This window comes from Miscanthus floridulus, chromosome 19 (assembly GCF_019320115.1).
Source record: "Miscanthus floridulus cultivar M001 chromosome 19, ASM1932011v1, whole genome shotgun sequence".
Taxonomy (NCBI): domain Eukaryota; kingdom Viridiplantae; phylum Streptophyta; class Magnoliopsida; order Poales; family Poaceae; genus Miscanthus; species Miscanthus floridulus.
The window spans coordinates 27,587,676-27,602,862 of NC_089598.1; the positions used below are offsets into that span (position 1 = coordinate 27,587,676).

The 15,187-nt window shown below is 45.7% G+C and overlaps 1 long non-coding RNA gene and 1 pseudogene across 1 annotated transcript; both read left to right on the forward strand.

The window, feature by feature from the left end:
• The first annotated feature begins 1,364 nt into the window (after positions 1–1,364).
• On the forward strand, positions 1,365–2,752 carry LOC136525210 (uncharacterized). The gene is made up of 3 exons (XR_010776454.1): positions 1,365–1,502; positions 1,905–1,997; positions 2,715–2,752. It is a non-coding gene; the product is annotated as an uncharacterized lncRNA (long non-coding RNA).
• A 1,721-nt stretch (positions 2,753–4,473) lies between these two features.
• LOC136525783 (uncharacterized) lies at positions 4,474–8,288 on the forward strand (annotated as a pseudogene).
• Positions 8,289–15,187: the final 6,899 nt, after the last annotated feature.

Here is a 15,187-nt window from a genome sequence, read left to right on the forward strand (position 1 = left end):
TCGAGAGCTACAACTTTTATATAAAAATCATCTTCGTGCGAGATCGTATTAAAAATATACAATTTTTAGAATTTTCTGCAGAATGTAGCTACATTACCAAAATTTAGATTTCTTTTTTTAAAATTCTGTGCCGAATCGCTGCAGTATTTGGGACCTGGATGACACCCTCTGCCAAGTTTAGGGACCTGCGGTGATCACTTTGAAAGTTTGGGACCTGGATGACACCCTCTGCCAAGTTTAGGGACCTACGGTGATCGCTTTGAAAGTTTGGGACCTAGATGACACCCTCTGCCAACTTTAGGGACCTATAGATATCACTTTGAAAGTTCGGGGACCTAAGTGACATCTTGTGCCAATTTCGTGGACCGCTGGTGAATTTTCCTCAAAATGATACATCACAAAAACACGAAAATCTCCAAGCTCACCTTCTATAAATTTGGAAAATTCGGATCCGAATTTATACAATTTTTATGCCATCACAAAAGCCTTTTGTTGTACATTTATACAATCGTGTTTACAATTGATTGTTTCCCCTTTGCAATATTCAAGATTGGTTGGGTGATTGCATAAAAATGATAAAATGTGGGCAATCTTGTGTTTGTGTCTTGCAGATGCTAAAAACAAAAGTATGGAAGAGGTGCTGGCCGGTTAGCGGTTACATTACAATCAAGGTTCGTCGTGGGGGTATTCTGAGATTGGCACTGCACCGGCCTACACACAGCAAATTTCAGCTATATGTACATAATGAATTTTCGCATGTTATGGATGGTGTACTAAATATGGTTTTGGGCCTTGCAGCGGTTACTTTGTGACTATGTGAGTGGGGTCAGCTGTTGATATTTTAAGCTTGTGTGTCTATCTATTATGGTTGAAAACTTGCCTATGATTTCATACTATGAAACATGGGAATGTGTGGTTGAGTAATATGATGCCATCTTCTGTATCTGGTGAATGTATGCACCAGCTGATGATTGCTATTTTGCCAATTTGATTTGAGATTCTTGTATTGGTGCACTGGCATATGCAGATGTGCAATAAATGTATGTGTTGGCTTTTGCCTAGGAATGGGCCTATTTCATTCCATATACTGGTTAAGACTTGGCAGCTGTCAACTGAGTTTGAAGAGTATCCTGTGGCAGGATTTGATTCAGGTTATGGTTCTCTAAAACTGCAGAATACATCTTTTTTTTTTTCAGTTAGCTTGGTATTTGGGGGGCTTGTTGGTTAACTAGCTATCTAGTTCTAGTTTGGTGGTTCCTATTAATTCCTTCTGTTATGTGCTTCTGTAAAACTTCTTCTGGCTTCCGTTCAAGCTATGGGTGTTACTACACATGTACTTTGCTCTAAAAAGATTTGAATGACTGTTAACAAATAACAGTTTATATGAATTGCTTCTATTGTGTGTGCAGGTAGCAATCAACAAGGCCTAAGCATATGCTGTTATTAGCTGCATCTTAAGCATATCATCAGTTCGTCACTGCCCAGAGATAAGATATGATGCTGTAAGTTTTGTCTCTAAACCTGTCACATAGTGAGACCCTGAATGGATTGATTACTTAATTAAGATGTCTTTTCAGACTTGTTAATGATGAGTTAACTTGAGATGTGGCAATATTTACCCATGAACCCAAATACGCCCTAGTCACATCTAGTGTCATGCTTGCTATAAAACTTGTTTAGCTCTATTGCAACCTGGTTGTGGTCTTGTGGCAGCTTCTCGTTGATCATGCTATTTTGTGAGATTAGTGTTATCCATGGGATTGCTGATTTCTGTAGGATCCTCTCTTTGTTTTGCTAATGGTAAATTTCTTAGGTTCCTTTGAGTTTTTTTCCTTTTTTATACTTGTAGAGTTGTAGTGTCAGCAAAGATGTTTTTTTTACTGTTGTAATGTCCAGGACTGCAGATAATAGCGTGGCCAAGGCCAACAAATAAGCATATTCATTCTCAACTCCATCTTCATTGTTTCCCAGTCTGGCCGGAAACAAGACATGATTATGTAGGTTGCCTCCAAATCTGACTACAGTAAGATACTTATAGGACCATGATTGACTACTTGTATACTCCCTCCGTTACAAATTATAAGTCGTTTTGCCTTTTTTGGCACATAGAATTTATTATGTATCTAGACATACATTATATCTATATGCATAGCAAAATGGATGTATCAAAAAAAGTCAAAGCGACTTATAATTTGGAACGAAAGGAGTACTTCCTTTGAGAGTTGTAAGAAGTTAGTCACATCGGGTGCCTTCTTTGCTTGGTATCTAACCTTATCTAATCACAATTGAAATATGATTGTGGCTAGCTACTTCTTGTTAATTACTCCCTCCGTTCTAAATTATAAAATGTTATGTGTCGAGACATAATGTATATCTAGGTACATAACAAAAAGTACGTATCTAAAAAGCCAAAACGTCTTATAATTTAGAATGGAGGGAGTATGATATTATGTTCATTTTATAAGAAATGTTCTTTGGTAAGATTTGTAGTATGAATTGGATTGTGAGGTTATATATGCATACTCTACTGATTTTTGTTGATGTCTTACCCATCCACCATGGAATTGTTAGCCGTCCTCAAGTACACATTGAACATTTGGACTGCTTACTTTGCTGTCATGAACTGTATGATTTGGCAACAAAACCTTGAAAGAACTTTCTGCGAGATTCTGCAGAAAACCTCATCTCTTGATAAGCCTTTTGTTTTCCTACAGAAATCCGTGGTGGCCATCGTGCGGAACATGGTCCTGTGGGCAGTGATGGCTGACAGCAAAAGTCTGCAAGCTATCATGGGAGCAGGGGGCCTTGATCAGTGGAGTATTAGTGCGGCTGGATTAGAACAAGGGCCATCACTGTCGTCACTGGTAGCGCACGGACTCATGCACGCCGCGCCGCGTGACCAAGGCAACGCGGCTTCGCCTTCAACCTCAAATTGTCAAGAGACGTTTCCATCGAAGCAAGTTGCATCTTTGCAGATGTGAAAGTAGTCACGATAATATTTTGTGCTCCTCTGTCGTTTTTAGTTGTTTTCGACACTGACAACGAGAATGAGATCTTGGATTTTTCTCATTTTGTTCCATAGATTGTGCCTGTGCGGGACCTCAAATTGTCAACAACAGCAGTTCTTTTAACAATCACAGATGGGGTTGCTGCAACTCTAGCGTGCCAGTGCCAGTGCCAATGCCAATGCCAAGAGGAAATCGCGCTGTGCTACTGCTACCTGTTGCGTCGCCGCACATGGCATCATCCCCAGGACTCGGCGGTGTGGCAGGCGCGGAAGGCCAGCACGAGCAAGCGAACCAGCCTATTCGGAAGGGGGGGGGGGTTTGATGTGAGAGAAAAACACTATTCCCGGCTAAAAATTTACGGTCATTTACGAGCAAACGAACAGGCTGTGTCGAGGGGCACGACAGCGGCGCGGTGGGAGTTTGGGCGAGCAGCGGCGCCGGGAGTTTGGGCACGGTCGTCTAGGAAGAATGCCACACGTGGTTCGTGTTTTGCGATCGTACGTGTTCCGTGCTGGGCAAAATTGCCTTTGGAACTAAAACTTAGACCACATTATCTTATTTTTGTGATCTAATGGTATAATGGCCCGCTTGCTGAAACTTGGCTGCAAAATACTGTTCTGGCTGAATTGTTGTGAGAGAAAAATATTGTTCCGGCTGGAAAAAAAAATAAGCAAAATAGTGCGGATTATAAGGTAAACCGAACGGAGCCAATATGTTTTTGGGGTTAGCTAAAGTATAAATCTAACTTTAGATCATTTAATTGGAGATATTAGATCTAAATTTTAGTGGCTTAATTTTAGATGAGAGGCCTTAATCTCTTTCTTTCTTCGTATGGCCACCCAGTTTCTTTGCATGCCTCAGGATGTTTTTTTTTTTTGCTTGATTAGTTTTTTTTACATGGCGAAAGATAGGCCGCAATAGCTGCTAACATTAGCAACAACGTTGTTTAGCACCTAGTACGGAGTACTGCTCAATGACAAGATTCCCTCGCAAAAGGAGGTGGGTTACTGTACAGGGAGATGGGCCTATAGATGGGCATTCGGGCCGCCTGGCCCAGTTCGGCACGGGCCCAGGTCAGGCACGGCACGGCGTGCCGTCGGGCCGTGCCGAGGGTGGGTTTCGTGCCCAGCCAACGGCCTAGGGACGGGCTGTGAAGGCTATCAGGCTAGCCCAAGGCCCGTTTGCCAGGGGAAGGGAGGCGACATCATGACGGTAGCAGGCAAGCTTGGAGAAGGTCGAGGTCGCTGCCCCTTGTAGCCGCGGCGGTAGCAGGCGAGCTTGGGGAAGGTTGAGGCAGCCGCCCCTGTAGCCGCGGCTCCCGTGGCCGCCCTGCGCTCGCCCCTAGGCGCCTCGACGGAGGGAGCAGCAACAGGCCCCCGCGCAGATGGCGGAGAGAGCAGGGGGAAGGGAAGCCAGCGATGCGTCGCGAGGAAGGGAAACCGACGATCGATGCGGTCTAGCGGAGATGGCCGAGGAAGTATGGTGCGGCGGCTGGGAAGGAAATAAGATAAGGTAGGGTTACAAGTGTGTTGGGCTGATAGCAGGCCTAGTATTGGGCCGAGGCTATTTTACTGGGGCAAAAGTCCATTTTTCCTCCCTCATCTCTTGCAGTCGTCCGAATTTCCTCCCTCAACTACAAAACCAGGAATCTATCCTCCTTCATCTATAAAAACCGGTTATTTTTGCACCTTGGTTGGTTTCGCAGACTGTTTGTGCCTAGGTGGACCGCCGACACGGCAACCACGCTGACGCTGTTTCAAAGGATGCGGCCAGCGGCCGAGTGAAACCCTAGGCCATTCTCGTCGCTCCTTTCCTCTCTCTCTCTCTCTCCGCTCTAGTAAGACGATGACGACGACGGAGAAGAAAGATTCCCAGTAGAGGTGGTGACACTGAGGTTCCCTGCCGTGGCGACACTGGATCCCGTCAGTGGGCAGGCCACGACGCTGGGATCTAAAGACAGCGGAGAGGTTAAGCCAACTAATCCCCCAAATCTTTAGATTTTATATTCTGATGCTTTGGAATTGGTGTGTACTGTAAGGTTAAGAATATGTTGGGGGCTTAGTTAGGGGTTTGTTTATTCTATTGCCTAGGGCACACGGTTGATTTGGAGGCTAGTTTATTCAACACAGTTGCTTAGTTTATTACTTGTGCTGCATAGTTGAGATCCAAGTGATTTGAGTGTAGGATGTACTTATGCATCGGGAGTTGGTTATGTCAATGAGTTTTTAAATAAGTAGATGCATGTTCTAAGCACCTGATTGAAGTGCATTCTACTTGCAGTGTGGACATGGATGTTTTAAGCACCCTTGTTGTGAGGTTCCATTTCAATAGTCAATTTGTCAAAATTGGTAACAGATTGGACTATTTTGGTGGATTAGAGGCAATGTCTCACATTGAGAGGGATAAAGTGTCTTTGCCAGAGATTGTTGGTCATCTAAAAGATCACTGCACTATATCAGAGGGGGCTTTGCTGCACTGGTTATTCCCTGGTAAAGAACTTGATAGTGGACTTCGTGTTCTATTGGACGACAATGCTTGCATTCAAATGTCAGATGCTATCGAAGAAGGAGTGGTGGCTGATATATATGTTGAGGATCCACAGCAAGATGAGGCTACAAATGAAGAGTACTACTCAGAAAGGTCAAGTGCAGACAGTGACTACATGCATGGAGACTCCTGCTCTTCTGAAGACGATGATGAAGCTGCAGAAATTATCAAAAAGTTCAGGGATTTAAAAAAGAAGATGAAGGAGGGACAAAGTGCAACACTAGATGATGTGGTGCTGAAAGGCTCAACTGGTATGCTTGCCGGATTTGAAATTATTGAAGATGGGTATGGTACTCCATATGTAAAGAGCAGTGAAGAAGAAGCCTCTAAAGTGGAAGCTCATAGTGAGGGAGAATTAATAAGAAACAATGATGGCCTACCAAGGTTTAAGAAGAGCCCAGGTACTCCAATTTTCTCCTTAGGCATGAAGTTCAGAAGCAAACAACAATTTAAGAAGGCAATAATTAGATATGGCCTTGCTGAGAGGAAATGTATCAAATTCGTAAAGGATGAGCCAACAAGAGTGAGGGCAAAGTGTGAATGGAAGCACTGTCCATGGGTCATTTTGTTATCAACCAACACTAGGACTGAGAGCTGGCAGATTGTCACATTTAATGAATTCCACACATGTCCTCCTAGGAGGGACAACAGGTTGGTTACTGCTAGAAGGATTACAGAGAGGTATGAGAAGTTCATAATGGCCAATCCTACGTGGAATTATGGAAGCATGAAGCAGACTGTGCAAGAGATGTTTGTAGATGTTAACATTGCTAAGCTCAAGAGAGCAAAGGCCATGGTCATGCAGAAGGTACTAGACTCCACAAAAGGACAGTACCAGAGACTGTATGACTACCAGGATGAGCTACTAAGAAGTAATCCTGGCAGCACTATCATAGTGATAAAAGAACCACATGTGGAGCCTCCAACTTTTCAAAGAATGTTCATTTGCCTGGATGCCTTGAATAAAGGTTTCATTGTAGGTTGTAGGAGAGTTGTGGGACTAGATGGATGCTTTTTTAAAGGTGCAACTAATGGTGAATTGTTGTGTGCAATAGGGAGGGATGCCAACAACCAGATGTACCCTATTGCATGGGCTGTGGTTGAAAAAAAAACAAATGAAACTTGGGATTGGTTTTGTGGTCTGTTGTTTAAGGACTTGGGTGTTGGTGATGGCTCTGATTGGGTGTTTATTTCAGATCAGCAAAAGGTATATGTGCTGCCTTCATCATATTGAGCTTTACTGCATTACATGTGTTACGAAAAAGTATGTAACTCTAGGTTGGTTTATTGTAGGGAATTTTAAATGCAGTGCAAAACTAGGCTCCAAATGCAGAACACAGAAATTGTGCAAGGCATATATATGCTAATTGGAAGAAACAATTCACTGAAAAGGAGTGGCAGAAGAAGTTCTGGGCTTGTGCCAAGGCCCCTTGTCTGATGTTGTTCAACTTGGCTAGAGCAAGGTTAGCTAGGGCAATAGTTCAAGGAGCTCAAGCTATTCTTAACACTCATCCACAACACTGGAGCAGGGCATGGTTCAGGTTAGGATCAAATTGTGATAGTGTGGATAACAATTTGTGTGAGTCATTTAACAAGTGGATTGTCGAAGCTAGATATTTTCCAATAATCACTATGTTAGAAACAATAAGAAGGAAAGTGATGGTTAGGATCCATGACAATGTTACTAAATCACATAGGTGGTCTACCTTCATATGCCCTAACATTTTGAAGAAGTTGAATTCTTACATCACAATGTCAGGCCACTGTCATGCAATATGTAATGGGGCAGAAAAATTTGAAGTGGTGCACTGGGAGAATAGATTTACAGTTGACTTGGATAAAAAAGAGTGCTCATGTAGATACTGGCAGCTATCAGGATTGCCATGCCCACATGCCATATCATGCATATATTTTAAGACTAGCAGCTTAGAGGAGTACATTGCCAACTGCTACTCAGTTGATGATTTTCGGAAGACATATGCCTACTGCCTTAACCCAGTTGAAGGCATGACCAATTGGCCTGTATCAGATAGACCCCCACTTAGAGCTCCAGGATATGTGAGGATGCCAGGTAGGCCCAAAACCGAGAGAAGGAGGGACCCAACTGAGCCACCCAAACATACAAAAATGTCAAAAGTTGGGACTATCATCAGGTGCTCCAAATGCAAGGTTGCGGGGCATAACAAATCTTCCTATGACAAAAAAACAGCTGCAAGTTCTTCCAATCCTGGGCATACAGGAATAGGTACTGCTGCTTCTTCCAATGATGGCTATGCACAGTCGACGGCTCCTATTCATGGTGCTTCCAAAGCCATTGTGATGATGTCAAACACTGATGAAACCTGCTCCACCTCAAAAAAAAGGAAGAATCCTACAGTGACTACATGCCAAGGCTCCAAATCAAACGTAACAGATGTCTTCCTTTATATTGTTTCTAAATATCTTGCATACTATGTTGCCTAACACTCTTCCTGGTTTCTTGCATTCCAGAAGATGGTCACCAGTAAAGCAAGTGCAAAGGTAACAACTGCAACCGGTGGTTCTGCTACTATGCAGCTTTCAGCAAATGCGCCAAGACCTCATGCAAGTGCAAGTGTTAGCATCAACATCACCTCTGGGACAGCATCTGCACAAGTATCTGCCACTGCTCCATGTTTGGGGAAGGCTAAAAAAAGTAACCCACGCCCAGGACCTATGCTCATGCTTCCACCATGGGAATCAGCAAATCTATGATGCTCTAGTTCATGTGCAAGCAGGCTTATGTATGGATGTGTGCTATTTGTACCTAAACTTATGTATGTGCAACCAGACATGCACATGTTTGTGTAACCAGACTTGTGATATTTGTGCTTTAGACATTTGCAGACTTATGTATGGATGTATGCTTCAGACATCTGGAGACATTTTCTTGCTGCCATGTTTTACCGTCTTTTGGTTAAAGTTCCGTTTTTTGTTAATAACTATTTTACAATAAAAATTACCATATTTCAGTAAAACACAAACACCATATTCTCTTCATAGATTATAATTTTCCAAACAATACATCAGTACTACACATTACATTAGAGATTAACATTACATTATGGGGTACCCAATCTAGACAGCATTTCTCTTCCTTCTACACTAACCTCATACCAACTATTACCATGACTAGTCCCAATAACACCAGAAACAACACAAGCCTCTGCATCTCCATCTTCACTTTAGCAAGGGAGGCAACACGTTCTTCATCCTTGGCTAATAAGCGTGCATTCTCTGTTTTCGCTTGCTCAAGCTACTTCCCGACAGCAGCAAGTAAGTGTGCATTCTCTGTTTTCTCTTGCTCAAGCTGGTTCCCGACAGCAGCAAGATCTTGCTGTAAATTGCCCCTCTCCCTTTTTAGATTCCACACGGCATCACGCAAATCGACTAGAAGATCTCATACAAAATCATCATGTGGAGGTTCATACCACCCACGGAAGGAACATCCACCACTATGTGTAGAAAATTTTCCCCAAATTACCATCCAAAACCAGAAATTGGCAACCAAAATCAAGGATTCAGAACACCATCAATTCAACATTCACTCACCCGAGCACGATAGCACTTGAAATACCTACGGCCTGGATTATCGTCGCTCCATGAGATCCAGCAAGCAGCCTTCTGCCCGCAGTAGCACAGCACCGCTGGCTCGTAGGTGAGAGGACCGACCCGGTAGGGTATCGGCGGCTGTCGTACGCCTCCATCGCCGGCCTAGGATGCGCGCGATGAGCTCGTACTGGCCGAGGCCGACATCAATGGCAATGGTGGAGCTTTGGTTACGGTTCAGTGGAGAATAACGGGGGAGAGAGGAAGCGGAGAGAGAGAGAGAGAGAGAGAGAGAGAGAGAGAGAGAGAGAGAGAGAGAGAGAGAAAAGGAGCGACGGGAATGGCCTAGGGTTTCGCTCGGCCGCTGGCCGCATCCTTTGAAACGGCGTCAGCGTGGTTGCCGTGTCGGCGGTCCACCTGGGCACAAACAGTCTACGAAACCAACCAAGATGCAATAACCGGTTTTTATAGATGAAGGAGGATAGATTCCTGGTTTTGTAGTTGAGGGAGGAAATTCGGACGACTGCAAGAGATGAAGGAGGAAAAATGGACTTTTGTCTTTTACTGGCCATGCCGTGCCGCCTGACGTGCCTGGAGAGCGGCCAGGCATGGCCCTATGTGTCGGGCCGTGCAGTGCTTGTGCCAGGCCAAAATGTCGTACTTCGGGCCGGGCTACCGTGCTCCAGGCTTCATGCACATCTATAGATGGGCCATTCTTTCCTTCGCTCTGATAGGCGTAGCGATGTATTACATAGATATTTTTTTCCACTAAAAAATGTATTTCGTAGACAGATAACAATGATGCATGTCCACTCAAAAAAAAAATGATGCTTGTACTGGTCACTGGTGCGGAGTGATAGATGCATTGTCTGTTATTTAGTTGCGGCTGGATGCGGAGGAGTGAGTGAGGAGAGGACTTGCAAATGCAAGTCAACGTGCGCTGGCTCATATGAGCAGAGCCTCCACATCTAGCTCGCCCCTCTCTGTCTCCTTGCTCGCCGATCTGCTGCGATACCCACCGGAGCCGGAGATAGTTCGTTTCGTCGTAAATGATCGTGGATTATTTATTGTTGACTGGTTTGATGTGAGAGAAAAATACTGTTCCAGTTTATAATCAACGATCGTCTATGATCGTATAAGCCCAGCCGAACAGGTGGAATAGGCGACATCAAGGCGGCGGCGGATTCCTTGTCCATGGCCTGAGCTGAGCTTCTCTGCTGCCACTCGTGCCATGGCAACGACAGGTCTGTCTGCGCTCTCTTCAGTTCTCCACTGCTGCAAAGCGTTGTTCTGTTGCAATTTGCAAAGCTGCTACCTCTTGGTCGAGTTCTGTTTGTTCTGTCCTGTTAGTTGGCATCTCCAGCTCAGTCAAGTATTTAAAAGCTGAGATTTATCTCCTTCATTTTATTTATTTATTCATTTTTGCAAAGCTGCTAGTTCACTTCAGTCCCGTTTTCCTTACCTTGTTTTGTGAGTCCGTAGCTAGAGCCAATTCGAGTCTGCAAAGTCCTGTCAGAGAGCAACCAGAAACAACTGGAAAAACAACTGGAAAAAGGGTGGAAATACAGGTGGCCTCGGATCTGAATTGTCGCTAGGACAGTTTTGTATAAACTTTGTAGATATAGATATAGTCATTTTTTTAGGGGATGTAGATATAGTCATATAGATATTTGAAAGGATATAGATATGGATCTGGAGTGGGTTTGACCGTTTTGTGTCTTTTTTTTTTTGGACCGTTTGAGAGTTCGAAGTTCCGTACTGATGCTTAAAGCTTGGGCTTGGGCCAGACATGGCAAAGGAAAGACGCCGTTTGTCGGCCCGAAAGGGTCACCTAGGCCTACGCCTACCTAGTGAAGCTTTTTGGCCCACTAAATGTGAGACCAGGCTTCGCTGGACTGTGTTGGGCTACCGCCCAACAAAAATCAAACCCTGAAAAAAATACATCTTATTTGTATGATCTTTTTGTTTATGAATTTACCTGTATGGTCCCAAAACAAAAATTTTCTCCTTCTATGACATTCCGTTCATTTTGGCCATTTGACGGTGTTAAGTCCAAGATAAAATAACTATTATACCCCTGGTGAAAAAAATAGGCTGCAAAGTTTTGTTTGTCGATTCTACATTTAGAGAAATATTACGCAAATAAATTCTAAAGCTGGTGATAGGCTTAGATCCAAACTGAAACCAACCTCAAACCAAAAAATAGACTACCCCATTCGGCTTGCTGAATCTTGGCTAAAAAACACTGTTCTGGCTGAAATGTTGTGAGAGAAAAACACTGTTCCGACTAAAAAAAGCAGCCGAACAAGCCAGATATGAGACAAGCCGAACGGGGCCTACGCAACTACCTCGCTGAACCAGTCTAATCCACCTACAAATACTCATAGTCCATACCGAACCAAACTGGTGGGTGATTGTGATTGTGCCCCAAATAAGACCAAAACCATGGTGGGTGATTGTGCCCCAAATAAGACCAAAACCATGGTGGTTTGAAACTGCTTGCATGCTTGGAGTGCACCAGAGCTGCAAGGCAGCAAGCCAGCGTCCTCTTTCGCACGTGCGTACGCAGAGCTCTTTCACCAGAGCTGCAAGCGCTTCGAGCTCGCATGCGTACGCAGTACGGCAGACGGACTTGGCGGCCGCGCAGGCCTTGCCGTCGCGCTGAGAGAAGGTAGCGGATGGACTCAGCAGTACGACAGCAGCAGCGCCGCCGGCGGGTGGCCCAGCCAAAGCAGAGGCGGCGGCGCGCGCGTCCGGCGGGGGCCTGTGGCCGCGGCGCAGGGCAGGCGGCAAAGTCACGCGCGGAGGCGGCGGAGGTTCGTGGCCGCGGCACGGCGCAAGCTGCGGAGTCGCGGAGGTTCGTGGCCGCGGCACGGCGCAAGCGGCAGCGGCGGAGTCGCAAGCGGAGGAAGCGGAGGCCCGCGGCGGCGCTTGCTCGGGAGCCCGAAACAGACTGAGGCAAACTAGATCGATCCATTCTACTGCCAAGCCGCGCCGGGCTGGGGCCGGTGATCCCGGCGGCGGCGGCGGTCCCCTCCCCCATCGCTCGGTCTCCGTGTCTTTCCGCCTGCTCGGTCTCGGTCGGATGCGCGGTTGGATGCGGCGGTACTGGCAGATGGAGCAGAAGGGCAATTTCGTATGGGTTATTTTTCTCGAAGTTACGAGATATGCTATTATAATTCACCTATTTTAAAATATACCATTATAATTCTACATCTACATGATTCTTACCGTTTTCTACATCATGCGGTTGTCTACGAGTACTCATCTTTCGTATAGACTAAAATGCCCCTACTACTTCTCTCCTTCCACTTGCTGATGTGTGGGTCCCACACGTCAGCTCCTCCTTTAACCTCCACCCCGCGTCCATGGTAGTGGTCATGGTCGTGCACTGTCTGGGCGGACGCCCGCGATGGCCGCACTCGCCGCGAGGCAGCCGCACCAGCCCACGCCGAGGCCGCGGTGCCTGCCCGCGCGAGGCCACGGCGCCCACCCATGCGAGGAGGTCTGTGCCCGCCCCTGTCCCGTCGAGCACGCCATGGCCAGCTACAAGCTCTGCCCACCGAGATCCGCGTCGGCCACCATACGCCGGATCCAGTCAGGGCATAGCACCCCGCGGCGGCGCTCAACCCATACGGTGGAGGAGCAGGGCGGATGGAAAAAAAAAGAAAAAAAAAGCTAGCCAGGGCTCTTCTTCGTCTCGCCGCGTGGACGGGCGTGTCGCGCGGAGGGCCAGCCGGGCCGCGGTGAGCGCGTCGCGGGGAGGTAGGAAGCCGGCGTGGATCTCGGCCAGTAGAGCTCGCGGCCGGCCATGGCGTGCTCACCGGAGCTTGTTCGGGTGGGCGCGGCAGTCTCGCGCGGGCGGGTGCGGCCTCGCCGGCGGGCGCAGCCTTGCGGCCATCGCGAGCGTCCGCCCACGCCATGCATGACCATGACCACTGCCATGGACATAGGCCGGAGGTTGAAGGAGGATCTGACGTGTGGGACCCACACGTCAATGAGTGGAAGAAGAGAAGTAGCATGGGTATATGAGGCCATACGGTAGATGCGTACCCATACAGTCATCTGACAGTGGGTCTATACAACCCGAAAACATAGAAAATGGTAAAAGTCAGGTAGACGAAGAATTATAATGGCATGTTTCAAAATACGTAAATTGTAATGGTATATCTCAGAACTTCGAGAATTGCAATGGTATGGATCAAAATAACCCATTTCGTATTGTTGCTGGTTCGTGAAGAAGTACTGCTGGCTGGTTTGTGTGAGAGAAAAATACTGTTCCAGCTGAAAATTTACGATCGTTTACGACAAGCCACAGCCAAACGAACAGGCTGTTAAAAGAAAGGAAATTTCGTTTTAAGCCCGGCCTCAAGCCCGGCCTCGTTTGCTTCGTTGAAAAAAAAACGAAACACCATTTCGGCTGATACGTTGTGAGAAAAAAATACTGTTCTAACTAAAAAAAATAAGTTAAAAAGTACGTAGACAAGCAAACAGGACTATACAAGTAAGTTAAGAAAAAAGACCATACAAAAAAGATATATTTTTTCTAGAGCTAGTACAAACTCGTTGAGATTCGGTCTTTCTTTGCTACAGCACGAACACACACAGCCTGTATCTAAAGACGAGACTAGGCCCGGTATAGAGCAGATGGGCTTAGAAGCAGCACTGGCGTGGACCAAGCACAGCCCAAATATATACCTTTGGCATGTTCGTTTGGTCGTAAACGATAGTAGATTATAAGCCAGAACAGTATTTTTCTCTCATACCAAACCAGTCAACAGTAATAATCTACGATCGTTTCAGCCGAAACAAACAGACTGCTTGTCAATTGGCATACACCCTTCATACCTTGCCTGTGGCCGTTTCAGCCTTCTTACAGGGCATGTTCGCTTGAACTTATCAGTCGGCTTACCAGCTAGAATCTACAGTATTTTACTCTTACAATAAAACAACTACAATCGACTTATCAGCCGGCTTTAATGCCAGCCGAACAGACCATAATAAGTTTCAAGGAAAAGATTTCGGTACTACGTTCCAACCCTACGCTCTTCGGAGGACATATAGAACATAGAAGCAAAGATCAACTGGTTTGAAAAAGGAAAAGAAAAAAAAAAGCAAAGATCAACTGAAGATCCCAGTTGTAGACAAACGTCCTGTTCTTTTGGACTTGTTTGGCTGATAAACTATGACTGAAAGTACTGTTGGCTGATTTAATATGAGAGAAAAATATTATCCATTGACCGAAAAAGTACGGCTTATAATAGAAAAAAAAAGCCCAAGCCAACAGGGTGTAATTTGGTAGCTGCGTGTTTGGCAGCTCAAATCAATTATTTTGGTAATAGGGTACAGACGTACAGTCTATTCAGACGACGGAATAGTTTGGAAGGTTTAATTTTATGTGTGCCACCACCACAATCAGAAAAGAAATTTGACGCGCACAGCCCATACGCAGAGGAGTCGTCAAAGGAGAAACATGCCCTTACCGGTTAATGATGAATTGGTGACACCAGAAAATCTCGTCCCTATCTTTAGCTAGCACTTCGTTCTGCATCGCTTATACCCTTTTCGACTACGGCAGATTTGGCCAGATGCTGAGTGCTGAGGAAAAGGGAAGCTTCCTCTTTTTGTCTCACATGAACGAGTACGTAAGAGTAAGATCCTAACGACCATCAAATGATGAAAGCTGCTGTTCTCGGGGGAAAAAATCAGTGGTAATAAGTTTTCGTCGCTATCTCTGGGGGGAAAAAATTCATGGGGGTATTTTTGAAGAAACGCGGATGCTGTTTTCCAGCCTCTTTTTTATTTCTCACAATGACGAGGACCAGAAGAGAGAACGATGTCACGCCTAAAATTCAAACAACCCCTAAATGATGAAACCTACTGCGACTTTGGTAGGGGCATTCCCATCATTCAGTCAATGGAAAATGACATAGAGCGCGTATATATACACAATCAAAAAAGCAGCTTTGCATTGCGTTGATCCCTCTACTAATTCCTATCTCCGCCAACGAGCAAGCCGCCCTTCCCCTCCCTCCGTGCCTCGGGATCCTCCCCAGCCGAACACC